The sequence below is a fragment of the Engystomops pustulosus genome, chromosome 2 (assembly GCF_040894005.1).
Source record: "Engystomops pustulosus chromosome 2, aEngPut4.maternal, whole genome shotgun sequence".
NCBI classification, from domain to species: domain Eukaryota; kingdom Metazoa; phylum Chordata; class Amphibia; order Anura; family Leptodactylidae; genus Engystomops; species Engystomops pustulosus.
In genome coordinates, this window is record NC_092412.1 from 106794362 (window position 1) to 106815787 (window position 21426).

Sequence of the window (21426 nt, forward strand, 5' to 3'; positions counted from 1 at the left end):
TGATAAAAAAAAAAAAAAACTTGGAATATTTTATAAAATTCAACCCCATAACATAAATAGCAGTAATTTCAAGAACACCTGAATTATTTCATTAAAAACATGTGGAAAGCAAAACATTGCCTCCACAATCTGGAAGATGCACAAACCATTTCATGTTTGTGACTTTTGCTGGCAGTGAATGGACTGTGCAGCAATCTTTGATTCCATTTGGCTGGAGGGTGTAGTGATGCAGTACGCTGTTGGCCTCTTCAGCTGTTAATGCTTCAAACAAAGAACTAAAGGTTTCTAAATACAAAGCTGTCATTTATTAGAAAAGTCAACCCTCATTTGCTTCATTCTTTGGGCGAGCTGCCTTTTTTTTAACCATACTTTTGTGTCACATCGTTTTGTATACATTAGCCATTGCCTGGAAATATAACAAAATCTTGCAAGAAAGAAAAAATTCTAAATGAGTTCTTAACTCAGTGTTCATCGACGCATCCTTTACAACATTACAGTTAGCAAAAATGGGGAAAAAAAATCCTGGATGGCTCAGCATTACATGATATATCTTCATTGTTTACAGAAATGACAGCTCTTAATGGACCATATTAGTTTTAACACAAACTATTAAATCTCCTTCATTAAATTGTTCTGTCTTCCATTACGAGGCCTTGTTAGCTGTGGGAAGAAGGTGCAAACTCGTCAGGAAACATAAGCACACATTGAGACTATTACAGATAATGCTTATTAACTAAGCCTCTGAGGAAGTTTTTCTTGGGTTGATCTCAAACATTTTCAGGGATTCATGTTCCACGTCTGAGGTCCCATGTTTCTTCCTCTTAAACTATCAGCAGCTGTAGCACATGACCTACTTCTGTAAAGTCCAATAATGATTTCCTTCCTTCAGTGGTTTTAAGATCCCCTTCTATGCCCTGTGAAAAAGGGGACAAATATGTTTAATTCAAGCACAATGTTCAAGAGGGACTTGTTGGTTTCAGGGTAGAAACTCAATACAGCTTCACTTTTGAGTGTTGGCCTAAAATTGGAACCATCTGCGTCAAAGGACCCTGTAAGATCATTTGGAGATGTATGGATATTGTAGCCTAAGGCATCAACATATCCACCTGCAGTTGGTAGCAAGGAAACTTAAGGTTTTCTTACAGTCTTAAAGATGCCTATCCTAAGAAGTCATACATATCACTTAACTAGGAAAGACATGTATTTAAGGAACATGCTAATTTGACACGTCAAGCATCGGCACACAAATTTTACAGCTGCTTAAAAAGAAGATTACCAAGTTCTGGAATGTATATTACATCACACTTCATTGAATAAAACATTACAAAGACCCTTTTTCAGAGGGAGAATCCATGTTATTTATCAGCAAAGAAAATTATAGTATCATTACCATTTTTGAATTTCAATTATTTGCTTCCCTCTTTCCACAGACGTTTTATTTTTATCTAAAAAAAATAACGTGTAGACACCTCCTCCATCGATCCTGATGTCCGCCGTGGTCCGTCTGATCTGTACCCATGCTTGTTTGCAAGGACACGGAAGTTGTGCTCAGGGAGCTCCCAGCCGGCAGAGGTGGCCGGCCACTTCCATCCGCCCCGATCTCTCAGCATTGTATGTGCTGGCACATGGTGACAGCTGGGAGTGGCCAGCCGGCCGGAAGATCCCCAAGCGCAGCTTCTGTGCACGCATCAGACGGACTGCAGCACGGGACATCAGGAGTGCCGAAGGAAGAGAGTACATGCCCCAGACCGCCATTTTCTTAGAGTCAGTACAGACATGGAGATACCAAATTTATACAGATATCTGCATTTATATAGTTATTATAAGTTTATTATGTTTCAATACATTGCACAGAAAAAAATATTACTGTAACTGTACATTCTGGCACCCATAACTTGTTTATAGCACATCGTATGGAGCGGTGTAAGGTGATTTTTTTTTTTTTTGCAAGACGAGCTGATTTTTTCTCATCATTTTGTGGGCTGTATGACCTTTTGATAATTTTTAAATCAAACTTATATGAGTAGCAAAATAGCAAAAAGTGACTGTTCAGAGACATGGATGATTTCTTTCCTTTACAAGGTTCACCACATGGAATAATAATTTTTATATTTTGATAGATAGGGCATTGTCATGGTTGCTCATGCGACCCATGTCGCTGGCAGCAGCAAGAAACGATGTCCTGCTTCTTCTGAAGAAACCTGGCACAAAAAAGTACCATCAGCTGCCATAACAAAAATTGATAAGACTGTCATTAAAAGGTCAAGGAAACGCTCTGTTGATATACCACCACCTTCATTATATCTCTATTCTCCCAGTATGTACAAGAAAGCTAGTATTACCTTTGTAATTGTTTCCTATATGAAAATTCCCAGTACTGATCTTGGCAGGTCACATGATCTCAACGTGAATTCATCAGAATGAATTTCTGGATATAACCAAAGGTTTGACTTTCACTTTCTGATGACTCAACTGCCTGGACTGTACCACATAGGCTTGCCACTGGGGGAAGCACAAACTCGTTTCACAGCTACTGAGGATTATAATTTACATAACATAATGACCAAATAAGAGTGCAGTCTACTGGCGGTACACTTATGATCTAGCCAATGTTGTTGGAGAATATAGCGCCCAGTCTTCCCAGCAGCCAGAGATGGTACAATCTTTATGTGTCTATGCGGTGCTTATTGATGCATCATGAGTAACACAGAAGACAGCAAAGAGGTAGAGAAGTTTAACAGTCACTATGGTGTCTGTGGAGAGAAGACAAGAGGCTGCACTGCAGGAGAGTCAATGGGGCTGATGTATTAAGACTACCAATTTGTAAAGATTGCTATACCCGATGTGCAACTTAACAGTATTACTAAGATTTTTCAACCTCTTAGTGACTGAGGTGGTGCAGAACTGATTAAATTGAAATTACCAGGTCCGGGCTCGCATACATTTTGTAGACACAGATTACAGTAAATTTGGCTGGTCAAGACGCCCCCATTCCTAGCTCGCCATGTTCCACACCTCGTCGTGCTGACTTTTAAAATGTGGTGCAGGTGGTTCAGAACGCCACATATCATGAGAACAGGATCTCCGAGCATGTGCCCTGCTGTTCCATTTAATTCTATGGTCAAATAAGGGGTTCGGCTATTTTTAGGCACCCCCATTCACTTTCCGTTTAAGTGCCGAAGATAGCAGAGAGTGATGCTCTGCAATTTCTGAGGATCTCATTCTCATGATTGATGGGGGTCCCACCAATCTGACCCTCACCAATCCGCTTGCATCCCCTATCTTGTGGATAGAGCATAGCTTAAATAGTTGCCAATACCCCTTTAAGAAGACATGCATATTAGTTGCTTATAGTCTCTCTATAGTTAGATGCAAAGTTATGCAGACAAAACAGAGTTTTTACAATGAGTATGACTCTTTTCTATAAAATAAGACATTGTCCACACGGCAGTAGAACAGATAAATGTAACCTACTGTTCTTTTGGCATTCCAAGATGGTTGATCACAGAGGACCATAAAGTATATACTTAGAAGAGCTTATTATTTGTTTTACCATGTAGGAATGAGAGGTGAGTCTTTCATAGCAGAATCATAAATTCTTAGACATTTGCCGTCTTCTAATATAAGTAGGTTATACATTATTTAATAGTCTATATTATTTCTCAAGAAAATTGAATTGTTACAGAATTTAAAATTGATATAAAATGTGTATGTAGACAGCAAGATCCAGTATAACAAGGAATAGTAATTTTTCAAATGCCATTGTAAAGCATAATATTTTTAATATTGTGCATATAAAAACAAAATGCTAAATCAATGAGATGTTTAGAAATGTGAGAAATATGTAAAAATGTTAAATAACCATAAAGACATTCATTCTTTAAAAACACATCCTTTTCTGTACTCTTCTGTAATACATGTTGTAATATAGCATCTACTCACGTATAGATATTTTAAGGTAATATATTATAATAATTTCTAATTAACTACAATACATTTCGATTTAATATATTACCCACAGTTTGACCTTTTGATTACTGATTACTAATTGTTACAACAGGTAAACAATAGTTTTGAATGAAACCATTGAAGTTTGGGTTCGACAAGTTCATCCAAATTTCTGAAAAAATTAAGTTTGGGCACCAGGACTTGAACCCAAATCCAAACACCATTGAAAGCAATGGGGACCAAAACTTAATAATGGCTGTAAAATAAGAGTAGTAAGGGGTAGAGAGCTACAAAATGGGGGTAATAACAGGTAATCACCCTGCCCAAAATGCGCTAGGTAATGTACTTAAAAGATATAGGGGTTTATTTACTAAGGGTCCGGCGGCCGCATTTCTGTTGAGTTTCTGATGTTTGCGGGGATCGCGCCGCTGGGACAGGGATTTGAAAGGGGATTGTGTGGCACGTGATCAGATTTTGGCGCATCGGTGCCGGCTTTCATGCAACTGAAATCGGGGGGGCGAGCTGTCAGACAATTCGACTGATTCAGACAGAGCGCGGGATTTAACTTTAAAATTGTGTTGCAAGCCATTCACTTACATGCACCGGGAAGAAGATGGTGAACTCTGGCAGACCTGAGCGGGGAGCGACACATGCAGGATATTGGGCGCACAATGTAAGTGAATTGCGCCAGACAGTCAGGATTGGGGAATGTACAGGACCGGGTAGGTAAATGTGAACCATAAAGATGTAAAAGATATAAAAGATATAAGATAAAAGCATTTAATAAAGGGCCCCTCTGCCTACTGTGACTTCTGGTGAAGCTCTCTGGATGCTTTACTATAGTCCCAGATTGCAATAATCAGTTGTAAAGTGCCTGTAATGAAGATTTATTGATAATCCTTGGTCCCATTAAAAAAAAAATTTGCCTGGAACTGCAATGATAAAATCGACATACAAATTCAACTTAAGAACATACCTATGTACCCTATCTTGTACGTAACCCGGGGACTGACTGTATATACATATTATGCTGCACATTGTACAGCATAATGGGGCACATTTACTAAGGACAGTGCAAAGTGCACTGTGTGCAAATAGAAAAGAAAGTTTTTATGCAGCTCACCCACTCGTCACACTTCTTGAGGAATGTCCACACCGGGTCCAAACACGTATGACTAGCACGTGTGGGAGTGCAATCGCGTGATGCCGATTGGACTGCAGACAGGAATCATAAGCTTCAAAAAGGTGAGCAGACGCGGCACATCCTAAAAACAATGTTGATCTTTATTCAGGTTTCTTTAAAACATCACAGGTGGTAGAGATATCGCCTACGTGTTTCGAGCACGTCTGTGCTCTTAGTCATGGCATATATTCTACTAAACAAGTAAAACATTTAAAACCATAAACCACCAATCACCGTTGAGGAGGCATATACACATACGTAGTGAGGAGCGTCACAGGGGTTGTGTACTCCCGCAGCGTCATCACAAAGATGTGATCTCCTAGGTAAGTAAATACATTAATATTACAACATTGCATGGCAAAAATCATTACTTTAGCTGGAAAGGTGAGTATCAATACAACAATCGCTGAAGAACAAGATATGCCGGAGAACAAGGTATGCAGAAAAATGTATACAGGAATATTTCTTTGTATGAACAAAAACAATGTTCATTTCATAGAGGGTATCTCAAAATGGAAGTATATCCTAACAAAAGAAAGAAACATCCGATCTTAAATTCAGACCTGAAGGGGCCCTTGTGCCCAGTTTGAAGATCCAAAACGCCTCATGTTTTAAAAGGACCCTGCGCATGTCACCTCCTCTCTTCCCTCTATGGATTTTCTCCAACCCAAAAAAACGATATGAAGAAACATCTCCTGTATGAACAGTGGCAAAGTGTCTGGACGCTCCAGACATGTTATTTTATATGCTTTTGGAGCAGTCCCGTAAATGTTCCGCAATACGTGTCTTTAATTTCCTCGTGGTACATCCTACATAGGACATTTTACAGGTTTCACATCTTATCACATAAACTATAAATGTGGAATCACAATTAATGAAAGTTTCTATTGAGTGTGGTCTGGCATCATTATCAAGTGAAAAGGAAACTGTCTGTTTGGCATGTTGGCATACATTGCATCGCACAGATCCACAACGGTAAAAGCCCTTTGTACTCAACCAAGTTTTCTTGTTATGACTATTTGTGTAATTTTGGAAGAGACTTGGGGATAATTTTGTTCCTAAGGTGGGACCTTTTTTGTAAACAAAATTACAACCGTTTTTTAGTATTGTGTTCAATCTGTCATCTTGGTATAAGATTGGAAGATTTTATTTCAGAATCCTTATTATTTGAGGAAAATCGATGCTATATTGTGTTGAAAAAGTCACCATTACAGATAATTCCCAGGCTCTGGAAGTCAAGTGTGTGCCCATCAAGAGCCCAGTGGGCAGAAGCCCTGAACAATATAATGAGGATGGAGGAAATGAGAGCCATAGAGGGATTGGTGGACTCACAATTTGATAGGTACACCAAGGTTTGGTCTCCTTGGATAGAGTTCCGCAGCTCAATGGAATTTGCTTCTTGGATAGAGGGAGTATAGACTGAACAGGTAAAATTTAGGATCAAGTGGACGAATCCTCATACCCCTTACACCCCCCCTTCCCTATTGTATTCCCACCCCTGACCCTTTCCTATCTCCCTTCCCATTGTTCCTAATGTGTTTTCCCGGTATATGTTCGTTTTATGTTTTTTTTTGTTTGGTTTTTTTGTTGTTTGTTAATGTTGTTAGTTTTGTTAATCAAAATTGGTCTTTTACAATACCCTTAAATATAGATCTTCATAGAGGGATGGCCTCTTTGGTGGCACTCATACAATGTTTTTGCTTTCCATGAAGCGGTTATCCATACTATGTTAGTTGTACCATTGGTTGTATGACATTTGTCTTATGTACACGAAGATATACATGCTGATATGATGAGTACCCGATTCACCGTTGTTACTTTGAACCTTGTTATTTGCCAATTTCAATAAAAGTCTATTGAACAGAAAAATGCCTTGTTTTCAATCAAAACTGTTTATCCTGGAAATAGTAATAAAGTCCGTGCCTTTTTTATGGATTGTAAGCTGTCTGATGAGCAAGTTTCTGTACAGAGTTTACAACCTGTCTGTTTTAAGGCTGTTCTATAAATAAACTTTGAAAAAGTCACCATTATACCCCCTTTCCACATAGCACCCCTTGATATAACATAATAATTACCTGAAAATTCTAAGAGTTTTATTTTTGTGCTATGTTGTATGCCAAACTGGCAAACTGGGGTTGTAATCCTGTAAGTATAACCTACTCCCATATTGCCCCTCGCTATTCCATATTACTTTGCTTCATTTGCTGGGACTATATATATATATATATTTGCTGGGACTATATACTATGATTGTTACAGTGCCCTCTCTTAATATTATATAGGATGTTCTCCCATATTGCAATATGCAGTGTCCTCACTTATGATTATCTATGCTTCTCTACTTTATTTTTATCAGTATACTGTACCCTGTGTCTTGCCGAGTGATTACAAAAAAAGGTCCCCAAAAATAGGTCCCCTTATCCTAGCCCCAATCGCGGCTGTTACCAAACACCAAACTTGAATGGAGAGGGCTTAGCCCGTGAGCCTTCCCCATACAACCGCACGTGACATGTGACATAGATATGTCTCACATTGGTAAGGGGTTAACGGAGGGGAGCATAAAGATGGAATTGCTAAAATGAAAATGTGCATTGGTGGGATGGGGTTAAGGGAAGGCAAGCTTCCATACATTCAGGGCCGCATCGACTATGAGGCGAGTTTATGTTCAGGCGGCAGAATGCTGAGCCCTTTAAAGACCGGCGAAATTTGCCGCTGTAATGTGGACAATTCGGGCGCCCATCGCCGCCCGAATCGTCCACCAGATAAATAAATCTCACCTGTCTCTTTAAGACACAGGTGCAATTTACATGCAGAGCGACACAGCGCCTTCCTGGCTGCTGGCGTCGCTCCGTTCTATGCAGCAACACAGGCGGGTGATGACGTCACGCCACCTGTGTCTCTGATCGGAGGAGCAGCTGATAGAAGGGCCCACAAGAAGACGGGAGTGGGCGTGGGAGCACCCTGCCTGGAGGCAAGTATGAGCTTTCATGGGCATTATTAATTAAGTGTGGCCGAATGCTAATATAACAATATTAACGTCATTAATATTAGCCTCAGGCAACAAATGCAGTATTCTAGAATTGAAGCTGAAGATTATGGTTATAAAACTTCTGGATGTCTTAAAGGGGTTGGCAAAGTTTTCCAGGATGGGATAAGGAAAACCACACCTCTTTTAGCTTCCTTGTAAGGTAGCTCCCTTAAAATAAAACATGACCTACAAGAGGCATTATGACATGATGCAGGGTTAAAACCAAACCAGTATATCTATTCCAGAAGGAACAAGGCCTCTTGTAGGTCATGCTTGATGTCAAGGGAGCTGCCTTACAAGGTAGCTAAAAGTGCCATGATTTTCCTTATTCCATCCTAAAAAACTCTGCATGTTTTCTCAGAATCCCCCTAGTGGAGCATCCATGGCGTGCGCCAAAAACCCGGGGCAATTCAGTGCAAAACGGAAAAATTTGGGAAACCCGACGGATATGGCCTTAGTAAATGTGCCCCATTGTTTGTTTTTTTTAAATAGAGCATTATTCCATACAACCATCAAATCACCAGCATGTATAGCTTATACATACTTAATGTTTTTAAGAAATACTTTCTATGTCGAATATATATCAAATAGGCATAAAGTGCCAAAAATCTAATACAATGACAACTTAATTTCAGAAGAGACTGATCCAGATGGTAGGCCAATTACTAGGCAGCTCCCTGTTTGATTCCAGTGTAATTCACTCATCTCAAGTCATTTAGGATCTCAGGCCCACACAGGGGTGATATTTCAGTTTCTTTGCTTTGCCACTGACAATTATATTGACTTTAGCTTTTTATAAGCAATGAAGAAGTCCCTTGTTTTCATACTGAAGGTGTTTAGTATGGGCAGAAAATTAATTGAAGTCAATTAAGCATCTGTCATTTAAGCAAGATAAATACTATAGCTCTAAGTCCTAAAATCTTTTAATTCTGTTTTGGTAATATCAGTTTTGTCATTGGCCTGCCTTTTTACAACTGTAGAGGAGAAATCTTATAAATCAATAGAAAGCAAATAAATACCCATTTTTATCTTTAAGTATGGCTGGCTGTATACAAAAGGGGAATGGATAGCTGTATACAAAATGGGGCTAGCTATATACTACAGGGGGCTGGTTGGCTATATACTACAGGGGGCAAGCTATATACTATTGGGTGATGGCTATATACTGGGAGGCTGTGACCAATGCATTTCCCACCCTCAGCTTATACTTAAAGGGAACCTACCACCCCGATTCTACCTATAAAGGTAGAAGGGGTGGTAGGTGGATGGATGGGACGTGAGGATAGCCCTTTTTTGGGCTAATCCTCACGTCCCAGGCGTCTTTTACAAAACTTTATGACCTCTATATGAAAAATTTTTTATGCGGCTACTGGGGCGGGGAGTAGCCGGACATTAGGCTACTAGTCGCGGCTACTCCACGCCCCAGTAGCCGCGTTACTCCGCCTACCAGGAGCTGCGCGCCGAAGATTATCTGGTAGGCGGAGTAACGCGGCTACTGGGGCGTGGAGTAGCCGCGACTAGTAGCCTAATGTCCGGCTACTCCACGCCCCAGTAGCCGCATAAAAAAATTTGCATATAGATGTAATAAAGTTTTGTAAAAGACGCCCGGGACGTGAGGATTAGCCCAAAAAAGGGCTATCCTCACGTCCCATCCATCCACCTACCACCCCTTCTACCTTTATAGGTAGAATCGGGGTGGTAGGTGCCCTTTAAGTCAATAGGTTTTCCCAATTTTTGGTTGTAAAATTAGGGGCCTCGGCTAATACTTGGGTTGGCTTATACTCAAGTACAATAGGAAGTAATAGGAAGAATTGCAAACCGATTTCTTTTCTCTAAGGGTTAAATGTTATTTATATGATTTCTATAGGGCTTTGATTTTGCCCATAAAAATATTTGACAACTGCCAAAAACTATTATACAGCACATTGAATGAGATTGTTGTTCTATTTAATGTATTAATTTAGTTATTGTTGGTTATAGTACAGGCGGTCCCCTACTTAAGGACATCCGACTTACAGATGACCCATAGTTACAGACAGACCCCTCTGGCCACTGTGACCTCTGGTGAAGCTCTCTGGATGCTTTGCTATAGTCCCAGACTGCAATGATCAGCTATAAGGTGTCTGAAATGAAGCTTTATTGATAATCTTTGGTCCAATTACAGCAAAAATTTTGAAACTCCAATTGTCACTGGGACAAAAGAAAACAATTTGCCTAGAACTTCAATGATAAAATATACAGTTTCGACTTACATTCAAATTCAACTTAAGAACAAACCTCCGGACCCTATCTTGTACGCAACCCAGGGACTGCCTGTATATAATACATGTTTGGAGGTTTCTATTCAGTAATTTCTATTACATAAGAATATCTTTATTCGGGGTGACCATGACTGGCTGCATTCCTCTTGGTGCTCTCACCCCCTGAACTAGGAGAAATGTGAACAAAACTGTTTATTTTATGTGCAGCAAAGACATTGTTCTCCCTATATTGGAGCCGTACTGGCCCCCCTCTCTGCTAGATATTTACGCCCGTATAAAGTACATGCAAACGCTAGAATACATGACAGCATCTCTACAAGAAAACACTGACCAGTTTTTTTAAAGTCTGGTCTCCTTGGGATGATGGGATGATATTGGAGACAACCTTCCTGCATTTTAACTCCTTCATTTTCTTCCCTTTTTCCCCCACTCCTTGATGGAGTGAAAAATCCATCAGTATATTTTTGCAGTTTTTTTTAAAAGTTTTTCTGTTATTTCACATTGTACATTGTTATAACCCGCTGGTTTACATGGCCTGACGTGTAGGCTACCATACAAAGCCGATCAGTTAGGCTAGCTGAACAAGACCCTAATCGCTCAAGTTTGCAATTACTCTCTCCAATTGGGACCAACTGCAGTCTTTGGATTCACTTAATTTCATTGCCCACCTTATGTAACTTTGCTAAGGGCCCTACGTGGCCCGCTGAATTGTCCTAGAATTGATGTACGGTATACTCTTTTACAATTGATGTATACTCACAACTGTATCAATGTCTTTTTGTAAAAATGTTTGTTTTTTAATAAAAAGTAGGTTGAATAAAAAAGAATATCTTTATACAATCAATATAATAATTGATGATACATAAGACTATGTAAATTTTTGATAACCATAGAAAAATTTTGCATGAAATTAATTTTTCCAAAGCTACACTCATGCTACATTTAGCCTATTTTATTATTGGTCCTGTTGGGAAAGCGACCAGTGCAGGCATTCAATGGATATTTTAACACTTTTATAACTCCATTTAGATAAAACTTGTCCCATTTCAGTTTTGCCCTATTTCAAAAACTGGTTGGGCCATTACAATCTATAGATCAAAGAACGAAAATGACTTATAAAACAAAAAAGGATGCAACAGAAATGGAAAAAAAGAGACAATTAGAGTTTTTCATGGATGAAGAGTTTAAACAGTTGTGCAAAGTGATCCATGGAAAAAAACAAAACTTTTTGCTGTTCATTTTTTAATGTCATGCTTCTCAATGAGATATATGCAGTCTTCTGTGATAAACCATACCTCTGACAAGATACAAAAAGTATATTTTACGCCACATTTATCAAAAGAGTTTCAATGTTATGTCACCTGAACACAATGGGGGGAGATCATTAAGGGTGGTGTTTAGAACGCCAATCTCAAAGATCCCCTTGTTGGCGGCCCTGCAATCATATTCACTAAGATGCTGCAGCCTTTTATTGGATATGATGTGTCAGGATCTGTACCACCACGGACGATGACATAAGCCGACACTCGGTTTTCACCAGTGCCCACCACAAAGCAGGTTAAACTTGTTGCGGCCTGGTAACACCAGGCACAACTTTGTCTGCAGTGGCGGCCAAGGCGAAGTACAGAATCGTAAGGCAAACTCGTGGTCGGGGACAGGCAGGAGGTCGAGACAGGCAGCACAGGATGGGAGTCGGTAAAGGAACCAGGGTCACAACAGGAATTCGGTAACACAGCAAATCGCATGAAATAGCTTTCTCAGAGGCACTAGGCACAAAGATCTGGCAGGGTGTGAAGGGAGAGGCCGATTTATATAGAATTCTATATAGAATTCTATGTGCACGGCCAGAGGACCGGGTCCACAAGCGGGGACCGGTAAGGAGCGCGGGCGCTGTGCCAGCATACACGGGGGGCGCAGATGAGCTCACTACTCAAGATACTGGACTGAAACATGACCTTGTACATGAGGCCATGGAATTGAATAAGGACAACAATGGCTAGCTCTTGTCCCAAATTCATGTTCATGTTGACACTCTACTTCATATTAGTTGGCTTAGCAGGGCTGGATTATAGGGGGCAACCGGTATGCGCGCACAGGGGCCCCCAACACTTTGTCTTTAAAGGGGCCCCTACCAAACCTGGGCGATTCGGGCGGTCAATCACCCACATTGTTTTTTGGTCCGGGCTCCCCGGGCCATATCCAGATTATTATTATTATGTGCCCCGAGGCCCCCGACTTCAGTCTATAGCAGAGTGAGCGAACAATAAGTTCAGAGGCATACCGTACAAAGATGGCGGCGCCCACTTGGTACACCTTTGATATCCACTTGCAAGGGAAGGGATGGAGGTCGGGGCACATCGGGGGAACGATGGAAGGTGAGTACAAGTTTATTATTTGACCTTGGACTGTATATAGTAATATGGAGGGGTGTATATAGGTATAATAGGAGTCTGTATATAGTTAGTTATGATAGGGGATGGTATATAGTTATAGGGCAGTGGTGGCAAGCCTATGGCACAGGTGCCATAGGTGGCACTCGGAGCCCTTTCTGCGGGCACTCAGGCCATCTTCCAAGGACAGAGTTCACCAAACACTGAATCTTCCTGCAGTCCTAGGCAACTTAAAAGATGCTGTTCTCAGCGCTAATTTAAAGCAACACTTTATTGGCTGTTTGGAACTGCAGGGAAAGTAAGAAGGTGTTGACAGAACTGCATTATCTTTGGAGGTCCTCCTGCTGGACCCACCATTCATCCTGTACAGAGAGGCCCTGGAGAGAAGCTACAATGATAGTTTGAATTTGCCTTCCTTCTGTCAACTCTATTAGTGGCATTAGGCGGCCAATACAATTGAAAGATGTGGATGAACTGGTAGCAATAAGTTACTGTATAGAATTCCATGCTGGCACTTCATGGTAAATAAGTGGATTTTGGTTGTAGTTTGGGCACTCGGTCTGTAAAAGGTTCGCCATCACAGTTATAGGGGGATGTATATAGTTATAGAAGGTTGTATATATAGTTATTATAGAGGGACCATATATAGTTATAGGGAGGCTGTATGTAGTTATTATAGGTTAGAAAGATAAAGTAATTGTATTGAATATCATCTTTATACTGGAGGCTTTTTGTTAATTATCTCCTCCCTTTCTTTTCCCCGTCATTGTTGTCAGAGGAGGCTAATTGTTGGTCTTATTATACAGCTAAAGGCCTGGAAAGGAGAAGATACCTGACAAATACAGTCACTGGTACGAAGATTACCTAAACTACAACACGAGGGGCTAGAAAAGTGATTCTTTAAAGGGGTTTTCCCACAAAGGAAAATTCTCAAATAGCAATCCCCTGGTGATATTTACACAATAAAGATCATTTTAATCCCTTACTTTATTCAGTTTTATTGCTGTTTTAGCTCCTTTCGCTCTCTAAGCAGACACATTATGATCCATCTAGTTCTGGTCAGTACGGGGTTACCTGGTTCCAGACAGCCCAGTATATCCTCTACTGAAGGCATTTGCAAGGTAGAAGCTGCATTTACCAATTCTGTCTTCTCAGCTCCATCCTGCATAGCACTTGATCGAGTGCTGCGCAGAGAAAAAAGGCTTTCATTTAACAAAAGAGAGGAAAAAGTTAGAGCCATTAAACCCCTCACCACATAAAATTTTGTGGGTTGTGAAGTGATTTATGGAAAGGGCTCTTCACTAGTCTGAACCCTCAATCGCAGCAAATAACCTCTTTGGAGCCACAGTTTAACCATAAACATAGAGATGTTGTCAGGATCAGTGGATCCTCTGGACCACCGCGGGAGATGTAACTAGCCAACACCCGGAACCGGAGCCTAGCGGCACCTGGTATTCACCAGAGCCCGCCGCAAAGCGGGTTGGACTTGCTGCGGCAGGATACCACTAGGTCGTTCCCAGGTGTGACTAGCCCACGGTGGCAGCCGAGGTCGAGGTACCTTAGCGGATGACAATCTCGTAGACAGGTCCAGGCACAGGGTCAGGGCAGGCGGCAGAGATGCAACGTCAGGTCCAAGTCCGGGGTCAGCAACAGGAGGTACAGGCAGAAGGGGACGGGAACACAGGCACAGGAACACAGCAACACGGAGGAACACGGGAAACACAGGACTTGGGAGCGGAGACACACAGGAACGCAGGAATACACAGGAACGCAGGAATACACAGGAATGCAGGAATACACAGGAACGCAGGAATACTCGCTTGGAAGCTTTCTCTAAGGCTATGAGGCAAAAAGATCCGGCAAGGGTCACAGGAAGGGGAAGAAACTTATAGCAGGCCAGCGCCAATTATTGGCGTGCTGGCCCTTTAAATCTAAGAGTGACAGCGCGCGCGTGCCCTAGGAGACGGGGACGCGCGCGCCGAGCTGCGGGAGCCAGGGAGGACATCGCGGGAGCCAGGGAAGGTGAGCGGGACCCGGGACCGGGGGCAGCAGCAGGAACACGGGTGCGCCCGCGATCCGAGACAGCGATCGCGGGAGCACCCGTGACAGTACCCCCCCCCCCTTCGGCCTCCCCCTCTTCTTCTTGCGGCCAATAAACCTCTGGAGGAGAGTCCGATCCAAAATGTTCTCTTCGGGCTCCCAGGATCTCTCCTCAGGCCCGAACCCCCTCCAGTCTACAAGAAAGAACCGCTTACCCCTCACGAACTTCATGTCCAGAACTTCCTTAACCTCATAGACGTCTGGGGAATCCGCCTCAGGAGCAGGAGGAGGGGATTGTTGGGAGAAGCGGTTCAAGATGACAGGTTTCAGGAGGGAGACATGGAAGGAGTTCGGTATGCGCATAGAAGGAGGAAGGCGGAGTTTGTAGGCCACTTGATTGATGCGCTTGATTACCTCGAAAGGACCAAGGAACCGGGGACCGAGCTTGTAGCTAGGTATCTTGAGTCGGACGTATCTGGAATATAACCATACTTTTTCACCAGGAGAAAAGACGGGAGGAGCCCGACGCCTCTTATCAGCCTGGGTCTTGATACGGTCTGTAGCTCGCAGAAGAGACTGGCGGGTCTGGTCCCAAATAGAGTTGAGGTCCAACAGCAGATCCTCAACCGCAGGGACATCAGAGGGAGTAGATAGCGGAAGAGTAGGGCGAGGAATACGTCCATAGACCACGAAGAATGGAGACAAGCCAGTAGACCCAGAGTCCAAGGACTTATATGAGAACTCAGCCCAGGGTAGGAGGTCAGCCCAGTTGTCCTGACGGGCTGAGACGAAGTGACGGAGATAGCAGCCCAAAGTCTGGTTCACCCTCTCCACTTGACCATTAGACTGAGGGTGGTAGGCAGAAGAAAAGTCAAGGTTGACCTGCAGTTGGTTACACAAGGAACGCCAGAATTTTGACACAAACTGCACTCCACGATCGGACACGATGTGCAGCGGAAGACCATGCAGCCGGAAGATATGTCTGAAGAAAAGGCTGGCAAGCTGTGGAGAAGACGGAAGACCTGGAAGAGGAACAAAATGTGACATCTTCGAAAACCGGTCCGTCACCACCCAGATGACAGTACAGCCCGAGGAGACAGGCAGATCAGTGACAAAATCCATTGCCACGTGGGACCACGGGCGACTGGGTATCGGTAACGGTAATAACAGTCCAGCTGGCTTGAGATGAGAGGCTTTGTTGCGGGCACAGGAGGAGCAGGATCCCACAAACTCCCGAACATCTTTGACCAGGTCAGGCCACCAGTAGTAGCGGGAGATGAGGGCCACGGTGCGGTGCACCCCAGGGTGCCCAGCCACACGGGAAGAATGTCCCCAAGACAAAATTCTCCCCAAGACAAGAGCAGGTCTAACATATGTCTTGCCAGGAGGTAGCTGCCGAAGATCAACAGGAGCTGCAACAACAAGCTGGTCCGGAGAAATTATATGCCGAGGAGCTGGTTCATCTCCAGTCACATCAGAGGCACGGGATAGAGCATCAGCCTTGACGTTCTTGTCAGCCGGACGAAAATGGATTAGCAGGTTGAAACGGGAAAAGAATAATGACCACCGGGCTTGCCTGGGATTCAGGCGCTGGGCTGACTGGAGGTATAACAAGTTCTTGTGGTCAGTGTACACACATACAGGATGAAGAGCACGATGTGGAGGTAGTGTCTCAGCTTGTCTCTTGGAAAACACATCTGCGAAGTCCATATACGGATCGGGAAGTCTCTGCAGGGATTTGTGAGACAACGTAGAAGTCCTGACAGGCAGTGGATGAAGGACCCGCATGCAATGTGAGGAACAATCCGGACCCCAACGGAGAATCTCTCCAGAAGACCAGTCCAGAACAGGGGCATGAAGCTGCAGCCAGGGGAGACCCAGCAGTAGAGCAGATGTGCTTTGGGGCAGCACAAAAAAAGAAAGTCTCTCTTGATGTAGGGCACCAACTTGCAGAAGCAGGGGTTCCGTGCGAAACCAGATGGGCACGGAGAGAATCTGACCATTGACCGAGGCAATGGACAATGGCTTCTCGAGACGAACCACCGGGAAGTGATGCTGAGAGACCAAGGTTGCATCCACAAAGTTCGCTGTAGAGCCTGAATCCAGGAAGGCAGACAGGACAGGAACTGATGAAGTGCTCTGGGCTGGCACAGTACAGACAGAGGTTCTCCTGTCGTCGTCTTGAACGCTCCTGTAGGGAGAGCCGAATTCTGTCCACCTGCATAGGTTCCTCAGCAGACAATTCAGGCGAAGGCTGGAGAGGTCTTTGAAAGGCAGGAGCCAGGCGAGGAAAACGTCTTACCCGGGCTTGAGGGTGCTTGGTGCGGAGTTCCTCGGCGCGTTCCTTGAACCGAACATCAATCCGAGTGGCCAGAGTGATAAGACCACTCAGAGTTGACGGGAGGTCCCGAGCAGCCAGAGCATCCTTAACCTGCGCAGAGAGTCCCTTCTTAAAGGTAGCGATGAGGGCTGCATCGTTCCAGGCAAGTTCAGAGGCCAGGGTGTGGAACTGAACCGCATACTCTCCCACAGACGAGCTGCCTTGGCGCAGGTTCAGTGAAGCAGTCTCGGCAGAAGAGGCCCGTGCAGGTTCCTCAAATACGGCCCGGAACTCTGCCAGAAAAGCCGTGAGAGTAGTCGTGACTGGGTCGCCTCTATCCCAAAGAGGGGTAGCCCAGGCCAGAGCTTTCCCGGAGAGGAGACTGACGAAGAATGCCACCTTAGACCGCTCCAAGACAAATTGCGAAGGCATGAGCTCTATTTGCAGAGAGTTATAAAGCCCCGGCAATCCTTGGGGTCTCCGTCAAACTTGCGGGGCATAGACAGCCGAAGTCGGGGTTCAGCGGCAGGAGGACAGACCGGAACGGCAGGGGTTGCTGGAGAGGGCGCAGGAGCCTGTTGCTGTTGCTGGGTGGCTAGCAGCTGTTGCAGCATGGTGGTGACTTGATCCAGCTGTTCACGCTGAGCGGCAATCTCCCGGGATTGCTGGACCACAATGGCGGCAAAGTTGGGACGAGTAGGAAGCGGAACCTCGGCGGGATCCATGGCCGGATCTTACTGTCAGGATCAGTGGATCCTCTGGACCACCGCGGGAGATGTAACTAGCCAACACCCGGAACCGGAGCCTAGCGGCACCTGGTATTCACCAGAGCCCGCCGCAAAGCGGGTTGGACTTGCTGCGGCAGGATACCACTAGGTCGTTCCCAGGTGTGACTAGCCCACGGTGGCAGCCGAGGTCGAGGTACCTTAGCGGATGACAATCTCGTAGACAGGTCCAGGCACAGGGTCAGGGCAGGCGGCAGAGATGCAACGTCAGGTCCAAGTCCGGGGTCAGCAACAGGAGGTCCAGGCAGAAGGGGACGGGAACACAGGCACAGGAACACAGCAACACGGAGGAACACGGGAAACACAGGACTTGGGAGCGGAGACACACAGGAACGCAGGAATACACAGGAACGCAGGAATACACAGGAACGCAGGAATACACAGGAACACAGGAATACACAGGAACGCAGGAATACTCGCTTGGAAGCTTTCTCTAAGGCTATGAGGGACAAAGATCCGGCAAGGGTCACAGGAAGGGGAAGAAACTTATAGCAGGCCAGCGCCAATTATTGGCGTGCTGGCCCTTTAAATCTAAGAGTGACGGCGCGCGCGCCCTAGGAGATGGGGAGGCGTGCGCCGAGCTGCGGGAGCCAGGGAGGACATCGCGGGAGCCAGGGAAGGTGAGCGGGACCCGGGACCAGGGGCAGCAGCAGGAACAGGGGTGCGCCCGCGATCCGAGACAGCGATCGCGGGAGCACCCGTGACAGATGTTCAGCCGCTGCTCCTTATATACCAGTGAAACACACTACTTTAATATACTGGTGTGATAACATTTATAAATATAAGACACTTATTGGTTGCTCAGCATTAATTTTATAACCTGCTGTGGGAAAATTTAAGCTGAGCTCTGATTGGTTGCCATGAACAGTTTTGCACTTCTGATAAATCTCCCCAAGTGTGTATGATGCCGTTTGTAGACATATTTTAATTGGTATATACTATCAAGGGTGTATTTTGGTCATTTAAAAAGTGGGTATTTTTATGTTACCCCTTTATTATAATCAGGTTGCACCAAATGACCCCCAGTTTAGCTGGAAACTGGTTGAGGCCTTCTCATGGGTAATTCCTTTATAATTCACATTAAAGAGACTTTTTTTTTATTGGAGTTCTTGCTGAAAGGGCCAAGTAAAGTATTTGTCAGTGACTCCCAGTAATAACTCAGCAAAAAGACATATATCACCAAAAAGCAGCAAGCTTAGCAGGAGCAGCAAAGAGCACCTAGCATTTAGCGTTTATGTTGTCCCTCTGTTTATTAAAAACGGATGGGAGCACTTGACAGAAAAATCAAACTTGTGGTCATGGCTCATTAATCTCTGTTGTATCTGTCAGATGTGTGTGTCTGGAGTTTTAACAAGGCTGTAGGATTTAGATTACTGGTGTGCCTTGAAATAGTATCCAATTTGTGTGTTTGATAGAGGGAGAGCAATGCATATAGAAAGGAGGTGGTTTATGGCCTCCTTTGCTTGCCACTCTGTGTTTTCTATCTTCACACCAGGCAATTCTATGTAGCTCTTACCAGGCACTTAAAATCTCTATATAATTAGTTATGTGAGCTGAATATGTATATCAGGCTGTGTTCCCCATATTATCTTATAAGAAAGAAAGGATACTTTGATGAATGTAATGTTTTTAGAGATGTTCTCACAGTGAAGTTTTTGAGAGGAACCTTGCCATCATTATTGCAGCTTTTACTTTATTTTTGCTTTATTGATCTATTTTAAAGGACACCTGTCATTAGGTCTCTGCCACTAGTCCTGTCACTACTACCTGTTGGAGCAGCTCACAAGGATCCCATCCCAGCCTTTATCTAGTTATTTCATACATTATTCATTGTAAAATCATCTATTCTTTATCATGTAAATGAGGCTGGTCACATGGTCAGAGGCAGTGATGTCACCCCTGTTACCCCTCCCCTCTCCTCCCCCTGCTCATGTCTGTGTGTAATGTACAGTAAAGCATGGCTAGTGTGTGTGCTGCATCTGCTGACATGCTGCATCCTCCTAATATACAGGTGTGAGACACAGACATCAGCTACACATGAATCTGACATGTTCTGCTGTAACATGGCTGCATCCTGGAGCTGCTGTATCTCTCCTATACACACGCACACACATGCACACACAGGCTGCAGGGGGCGTGGCCACCAGCACCAGGAAGCACATCATTATACAGCCTCACATCATTATACAGGCTGTCAGTCAAGCACTGGGGGTGTGGCTGTGCCTCCCACTCATGAATAGAGTGGACAGCTTGAATATGCTAATGCTTCATTGGACATTTCACAGGTCATTTGCATACAGCTTTAGGACCTCATTGCTTAAGTTTACAGGCATGTAGAGGGACAATGAAGGGATAGAGGCAATGCTCTCTAATGGCAGTTTGTGAAAATATATTTAGTTTAGGGGGGTTATTTTGCCTGACGGGTTCTCTTTAAGGTCAAAGGCCACATAGGTTTTTTTTTCTGTGGGTCCTAACACACAAAATGATTTATTTTTATTTTTGCAAACAACATTCTGATACAAAAAAAGATCTATGATATATGCCCTTCATCATTAAATCTCATGCACATGATTATGTACATACCACAAGCCATAAACAACAGTCCTGTGGTCCAGCAGCAGCTGACATCACAATTGTGCGCTGGCCATGCCGTACGCACAATGTTGTTGCAGACCTGGAGTCGGCACCTGCGCATATGAAGACAGAAGAGGAGCTCCCCGGGCGTCGGAATGGTTAGTACTCTGTTTATTTTTTTAATGTGCTGGCCATACTGGGTGCTGGCAAGCTATAAACTAAAATGGGCTGGGTGGCAGGCTATATACTACACAGGGCTGGCAGGCTATATGCTAAAGGGGGCTGACTGGCAGGCTATATACTACAGGGGTGTGGCTATATACTAAAGGGGGCTGGCTATATACTACAGGGGGCTGGCTATATACTACAGGGGGTTGGCTGGCTATATACTTCTGAAGGCTAGCTGGCTATATACAGGGGAGGCTGTGACCAATGCATTTCCCACCCTAGGCTTATTCTCGAATCAATAGGTTTTCCCAGTTTTTAGTGGTAAAATTAGGTGGGTTGGCTTATACTCGAGTATATACAGTAATGTAATGTTATTTATCATGTATTGGAGAGATTGGATTTGGAAACATCTAGTTTACTTACAGAATAATATTGGGAATACAGGGGATATTTGTACATATTTTGTGTATATATTGCTTTTAACCGCTTCCAGACAAAGGAACAAAAGAACGAAGAACAGTGCAGTAGAAAGTGCACAGCGCCATATTCCCCAATAAAGGCTCCCACTCAGGAGTTGTGGCAGTGCTGTAAACTGTGGGTGTCAGCTGTAACTAAGTCACTGTCAAAGTGGCTTCCCTCCATAAAATTTTTGTATTCCATAATAAAGTAAATTATTTTTTTTACTTCTGATCCCCATCACATTTTTAGACAAAAGATTAGGGTCATGTA

General features: G+C 43.8%; 1 long non-coding RNA gene across 2 annotated transcripts in view; it reads right to left on the reverse strand.

Moving 5' to 3' along the window:
* Positions 1 to 305: 305 nt before the first annotated feature.
* The window catches only part of LOC140118247 (uncharacterized), a 47648-nt gene continuing 26527 nt past the window's right edge, over positions 306 to 21426 (reverse strand). For both annotated transcript variants that reach the window (XR_011853160.1, XR_011853159.1), the window contains exon 3: positions 306 to 914. This is a non-coding gene — a long non-coding RNA (uncharacterized lncRNA). The remainder of the gene's footprint in view (positions 915 to 21426) is intronic.